Source organism: Octopus bimaculoides, chromosome 12 (genome assembly GCF_001194135.2).
Source record: "Octopus bimaculoides isolate UCB-OBI-ISO-001 chromosome 12, ASM119413v2, whole genome shotgun sequence".
Lineage (NCBI taxonomy): Eukaryota > Metazoa > Mollusca > Cephalopoda > Octopoda > Octopodidae > Octopus > Octopus bimaculoides.
This window is the reverse complement of record NC_068992.1, coordinates 21382127-21389611: the sequence shown is the minus strand read 5'-3', so window position 1 is coordinate 21389611 and position 7485 is coordinate 21382127. Positions and strand designations below refer to the sequence as shown.

Sequence of the window (7485 nt, the reverse complement as noted above, 5' to 3'; positions counted from 1 at the left end):
ACACACACACACACACACACACACACACACACACACACACACACACACACACATTTTTTAGAAGATGTGTCTATTAGATTTCATTGGAAGCGTTATATTTCAAAATGGAAAAAGAAAGCCCTGCAAGTGATTTTCATATCCAAAGCTGCATTTGAAAGTAGAATCCACGCCGGAGTGATAATTTTAATTATATTCTATAGATTTGCTCCGATTATTCTATAGGTTTATAAATAGAAATTGTATAGATTTTATTTTCATTCGTTCATCAGACATTCTTCGGCAAAGTTTTTAATCACCAGTGGATGTAAAAATAGCTTTAGTTAACCACACGACAAACAATAAAATGTATTTAACTTCTAGTTTTCACCTCTTTCATAAAATAATAGATTCTTGCTTGAAACAGAATCTTTTTCTGGAAAACGGATAATGAGATGTTGACAACAAATATTCCATGGGACTCTGTGGCCAAAGGAAAGGATAAACTTGTACAGTAATAGCAATTCCGTATTTATTCAATTATTTCTATTTTCATCTTCATTAAGAGTCAATCATACTGGTAAGGCGAAATTCCTTATACACTGTCTACACTTACTTTATCCTTTAAATATCACTTAAGTTACTCAATACTCTCTAGATTTTCTTGTGACACTACATAATGTATTACCTTACCCACAGGGCTTGTATATACAAAAGAAACACTATTCTACTTTATCAAAAAGAATTTAGTGTTGTGGATGTCTTTTTGTCTTTTACTGGTGTCACTCATTGGGCAGCAGCTACGGCGGGATATCATTTCTAAAAATAAACTTGGCATCATTTCTAAAAATAGCCAAACACCTATTACTGCTGCCCAAAGAAATAGGTATAAAAGACAAAAAAAAGCTAGTCTGTTACAGTCTGTTACAGTCTGTCAGACGAAGGCCTTGATGAATACCACTAGGTATGAAAGTACATATTAGCCTTTATATATTCAATTCTCTATATTGAATACTCAATATTCCATATATTCAATAAGACATATTTCATATATTCAATAAAACATTCAATACTTCATTTCATTTTACCATTTATTTTTATATTATATATTATGCATTCCATATTCTATATCCCACATTAATTTTACAAGAATATAAATAAAACATAAAAAACAGACAGAGTTGGAACTCTTTTAAATAAAATAACATATTCCTCTATACACGATCATACAAAACCCTTTTTTGTATTTATTTTTATTCACACACACACACACACACACACACACACACACACACACACACACACACACACACACACACATATATATATAATGCATATATAATATTTATACGTACCTATTTGTATATTTGTGTGTCCTTGTGCGTATGTGTGTCTGTGTGTATAATGTTATATTGGTTTATATTCTTATATTCTTGCACTTGTTTCAATTATTGAACACTGGCTGAGCTAAGGAAGCAACTTTGAAGATTTTATCAATAATATTAACCTCGTTCTACTATTTTACTGTATTGTATTCATCTCTATCAACTGTACGTTATCGAGCAGCTAGTAAGAAGACGAAAGAATCAGAGCATACACTATACGGGGTTTTTAAAACTGGTATAAATAGAAACAGGGATATGTTACAGAAGCATCCTTATAAACACAATCAGATATTCATATCAACAATGATGCTGAGAATGTGCTGCATAATTGCTATCTATCTATCTATCTATCTATCTATCTATCTATCTATCTATCTATCTATCTGTCTGTCTGTCTGTCTGTCTGTCTGTCCGTCTGCCTGTCTGACTGTCTGTCCGACTGTCTGTCCGACTGTCTGTCCGACTGTCTGTCCGACTGTCTGTCCGACTGTCTGTCCGACTGTCTGTCCGACTGTCTGTCCGACTGTCTGTCCGACTGTCTGTCCGACTGTCTGTCCGACTACTTCTGTCTCTCTGACTATCTATCTATCTATCTATCTATCTATCTATCTATCTATCTATCTACTCCAATTTTGAAGAAAAGAGGATGAAACCAATAAACTGTCTACAGCCTGTCTACCCTATGTGAAAGGCCTCTCCAAAAATATACAAAAGATATGCGGCCCATATGACATCATGACAGTATTCAAAAGTAATACAACACTTCACAAATATCTCCTTCGGGTAAAACAACCAGTAGAAGAGAATATGACCAAAGACTGCGTGTACTCCATCCCATGCAGCTGTGGTCGGTTATACAAAACGAAATATGCTGCCCTATCAAAATAAGAGTAGAGGAACATCGCAAACCTGTGACACGAGAAGATATTGATAAATCGGTTAAAGCTGATCATGTATGGAAAATGGAGACCACCTTCCCCTGTGGGATGAAGTTAAAATAATAGACAGAGAACACCACTGGAAAATACGAAAACTGAAAGAAGCAGCACATATGCTAGGACACAACGACGTCCTAAGCAGACCGAACGCAGATATGAATAGTATATGGGACCTGGTATTATGGAAAGATACGAAAATATTAGATTTATAAGCCCTAAAAATTCACTCCATAATGGCCCACGGGAATATGGTGTATTGGTTAAGAGTGCGGGCTACTAACTCCAAGATTCCAGGCAATGACCTGAATAATAATAATAACATCGAAGTCGATAAAATAAGCACTGGGGTCGATGTTATCGACTTTACCGCTCTTCCGAACTTGCTGGCCTTGTGTCAAAATTAGAAACCAATATATTCTTTTCTGCTCTAGGTACAAGGTCCGAAATTTTGGGTGAGGACGGCAGTTGATTAGATCAACCTCAGTACGTAACTGATACTTAATTTATCGAGCCGGAAAGGATAAAAGGCAAAGACGACCAGGGCGGAATTTGAACTCAGAATGTAAAGACAGAATAAATGCCGCGAAGCATTTCGCCCGGTGTGCTAACGTTTCTGCCAGCTTACCGCCTTCCGATACTTGCAACATTATATTAACAAATTTTACCCTTTTCTCGTAAAATTAATATTTCTTTAGCTCCACCTCCATACATATTTTCCATTTTAATGTTGATCATTAACAATTAAACGCAATATAATCCGCACAAACTGTTCATTCTTATAGTTAAAAAAACTGCTACAAAAACCATTGAACCACCCATAATCCGCTGAAAAACTAATACGCTACTGAAACAACATTGGTAAAAGCATTAGTGTTAAGGTTAAATATTTAACTGAGACAACGTTCTAGAAACAGCACTTTGCAATCTGTGGTGAAATGTTACTAAAAATAAAAATAATCCTTCAGACAGAAACAGAAACAGAAGATCCGTAATTTACAGTGTTTACCATTTCGAATGGTTGATTTAACCGTGCTTTTAACAACTATCGTTAAAAATAAAATCGTGCTTCGCTATTTCCAGTCCATTTATTTGAAGAAACGTGCTTAAGAAAGAAATTCTTTTAAGTAACTTTAACAAAACAAAACCAAAAAGATCAATAATTGTGTTTCCTTAGCAAACTTGCTTTCCTTATGACTTTTTGTGTAAAATTTCGACTAAACTGTCAGAAAAGGCGTTGAGTTATCCAACCCTCTGTAAACACCCCAAAACAGATTTACAGAGTTACTGAACGGTAAAGAATATGTTAAGTTTATATTGATTTATCTAGGCAGTGTTTAATTATGGAGTTTGTATTTTCTGTTTTTGATAGTCTATTTTTGAACTATAATTTCTATTTTCTTGGACATTTTGGATCAAATTATTCGATTGCTTAAAGTTTTTAGTCTATTGACTACTCAATCGCAAACTATTCAGCATATATGCATTCATTTATTGCAAATAAATATTTTATGCTTGTTGGCACTCGATCCCAACGCTTCGGTGTAACGATGAAATGTATTATGATTTCTGAACTCGAGATGTAGTAGCAACAAGAATAATAAAGTATATTCAAGCGTTGTTGTCGAAATGTAAGGTAAAATCAGGTTAGAACCGTTTCAGGCTTCAGCTAAAATCTGAAATCGAAACAGATTTGTTGGCTTTATTCCTGCAATACCTATCATTTATTTCCCAGGATTTGTTTTCTAACAGCGAGCAATAACTTCCGAACACGATTTTCAAGCTTCCAGCGATTATTTATGGTTGTTGAATTAGAGAGCAAGAAAGATCATTGGTATTCCGGATAAACGGCTTAGCGGCATTTCTTTCGGCTTTATGTTCTGAGGTCAAATTCCGCTGAGGTCGTCTTTGCCTCTCATTCTTTCAGGCTCGTTAAAATAAGTATCATTTGAAACCTCGAGTCGAGGTAATTGATTTGCCCTATTCCCCAAAATTTCAGGCCTTGTGCCTTTAATAGAAATAATAAAAAAATAATTTGAAGTTGCTGAACACAGGTAAAAAAATAGAGACATATGATGGAGCTCATCCACCCGTGATCATTCTAAGTATTCTTTAAGCACAATATTTACATTGGACGGATAGGTGTCCTTTCTTTGTTTGTTGTTACCACAAAGTTTCGGCTGATGTACTCTCCAGCCTTCATCAGGTGTCCTGGTCTAATGGGCTACTCTGTTGTCTTTCCTAAGGTATTTTTTGCTAATGTTATTATTATTTATTGAACCCCGAATCTTGGGGTTAGTAGCTCGCGCTCTTAACAACTACGCTATATGCCTGTTCAATCCCAGTTAATGATTCCGGGTTCAATCCCAGTCAGTGACTTGAATAAATAATAATAATAATAACATCAGCAAAAAAATACCTTAGGAATGAGGAAAGAGTAGCCCGTTAGTCAAATAAAGGGTTAGGTTCGAAATTCCACCAGGACACCCGATAAAGTCTGGAGAGTACATCAGCCGAAACGCTGTGGTAACAACAAAGGTGAAAATGCTTAGCGGCCCAATGTAAATATTGTACATAATCCATCATCTCTAAAATATAGAGCAGCATTGTCCTTTAGGCAGTTTGTAATTTGATGGAATTTGTTATAGTTTAAACTTAATTGACAGTTGGTAGGGCTGACCTATGATTAAAATAATTTTGTCTCAAGCCATTTCAAAACTACTGTATATTTAGAATTATATATTTATAATTATCCAACGCATCCTTCTAAACATAAGGGTAATTTGGTTGTTGTTTTTGATAGATCAAGTAATAAAATAGAGAGGTTAATAACTAAAACAAATGTACTTGGATACAATTGTTCAACTATATCTGTCCCTTCTAAATTTTATAAGAAACTAATATCAAAGCAAAAACTACGGATGAAACTGAAACCTGTAGGCATTGAGAGGCTGGTTCGAAGTAGAGCTAAAACAACACTACATGACATACTTTAATCAGCGCACAATATCAATGAATTCTTTGCTGTTGAATTATAATCCAGAGGTGGCGATCAAGCAGAATCGTTAGCACGTCGAACAAAATGCTTAGCAGCATTTCTTCCGTCTCTTTAAGTTCTGAGTTCAGAACCTCCTCAGGTTAACCTTGTCGTTCATCGGTTTGAGGTCGATAAAATAAAGAACCATTCACTTACTGGGGTCTATGTTATCACATTATATTGTCCTCTCAAAATTTCTGGCCTTGAATCGGTGTCCGTTGAAAGCAATGGAGACCGGGGAATCGGCCTTAGGAGATCCATGACTCGTGAAAGAAAATGCATGTGAAGTGAGAATTAAAACAAAGTAAAAGCTTCTATCTCGTAATTGATTTAGATAACGAGTGAAATAGTAAAATTCTGACATTTTTGCTTTTCCATGGAAACATTAGTAATCTGATCACAATAGAGAATAGAAACCAAGACTTAGAATGGCTTTTGTGAGAATTTATGTAGTAGCATGAGAAACTAAATGAATACTATGTAAAGTTGACTTTTACCCCTCTCAGAAGCATTAATAACGTAGGTGAGTAAAATATCTCCGACGGGAATCAATAATCGAGCGTTGATCAAAATTATTGAAATTTCTAATGCGAGTGAAAGACATCTTTCATATGATTAGTGTCGATTAAATCGTCACAAATACTTCAATGATAAATATTTTACCGCCTCCAGAAGAATGGAAATATTATTTTCCTCATCTTAACTAAATACTCGCTTCAAAATCATATATGCTGCACAGGCATATAGCCACACATCTTCGGAGATAAATGTAATCTATTAAATCGGCTCCTGTACTTAACGGGTACTTAATCTATGGAGTCGAGAAAGATGAAAGTCGAAGTTAACTTCTGTGTGATTTCCACTGAAAAATAAATGAAATGTAAATAAATATACTGAATGTCTTTCCAGTGCTATAGCGATTGTACAGGGGCATGGCCTATCGATTAGGGCGTTGCACATACAATTTCAAGATCGTAGTTTCAATTTCCGGACCGAGAGGTGCTTAATGTACTTTAGAAAAACACTTCATTTCACGTTGGGACAGTCCACTGACCTGTAAACGACTAATGCCCCATTCAAGCGGAATGTTGCCCCCTCGGTCACTCATACGCCATGGAAACCGGATAACCGTCCCTATGAGCCTCAGGACTTGAAGCTGTAATGATGTAATATAGCGATTCTGTCAAATGACGTCATAATAATATCGAAGATTAAAAATAAAAAAAAAAAACGGGAAGAACCCACGAAATTATATTTTAATTTTCTTACACAATCAGTATTAAAGTATGGTGGTATGCGCTGTAATAGCGCATCGCTACATCCACCATTTGTTGGTGATTCCCTACTCTTGGCAATGACGCGTCGCACCACTTAGGTGACAATCCCCTAACCTATTTGCCTGTCTGGGAAGTCGTTTCTGGTGAGGTAAGCAAATCCTACCTCAACCTCTTTTAGTGGCCTTTTATGACAAGCAAAGGAAATGCTGGGTCTCTTCTTTCGCATGCCGGTACCAGCACAACAATAGATCAATGGGAAATGAAGTGTTTCGTTGAAGAGCGCAACATGCCACTCGGTCTGGGAATCGAACCCACTATCTGCCGGTCGTGACTTCAACACCCTAAACATTAAGCCACGTGCCTTCTTATATATGCATAAAATGAAGTATCTACTGAAGAGAAGGATATTTCTCTCTTGTGTTCGTTCCATTTGCAAATTTCAAATGATTTCAAAATAAAATACTTGAAGGTGGATAAACATTGGTTCACGTTTTATGAAATAAATCGTTTTAGAGAACGTTGCTAAAAAACCATATTTGCAAACTATATCTCGAACTAAAAGCTGAATATTGAGCTTTTGATTCCACATTTGAGAATTCTGGTGCTCATCAAAAATAGTGGTCTTATTGTTTCTCACCGTCATTTCTCTGAGTACATGAAATTGAGAATAGTTGCTGGCAAGATAAGGCTTTCTATTCAGTAAGCCCGTACGTATTGTTCCTATTGAAATAGCGAAATAGTCGTCATATTCTATAATTCAAAGCATTTCTGGGCAATTGAATTGGATATGAAATTTCGATTTCAATGGGAAGCCTGTTCACCGTATTTCAATACAACTATAAAAGTTGTATTTCGTGTAAACTGACGCACATAGG

The 7485-nt window shown here is 35.8% G+C and overlaps 1 long non-coding RNA gene across 1 annotated transcript in view; it reads right to left on the bottom strand.

The window, feature by feature from the left end:
• The window catches only part of LOC106874830 (uncharacterized), a 5249-nt gene extending 3521 nt beyond the window's left edge, over positions 1–1728 (bottom strand). Inside the window, exon 1 of the long non-coding RNA XR_001410056.1 lies at positions 1332–1728. This is a non-coding gene — a long non-coding RNA (uncharacterized LOC106874830). The remainder of the gene's footprint in view (positions 1–1331) is intronic.
• Between the last annotated feature and the right edge of the window lie 5757 nt (positions 1729–7485).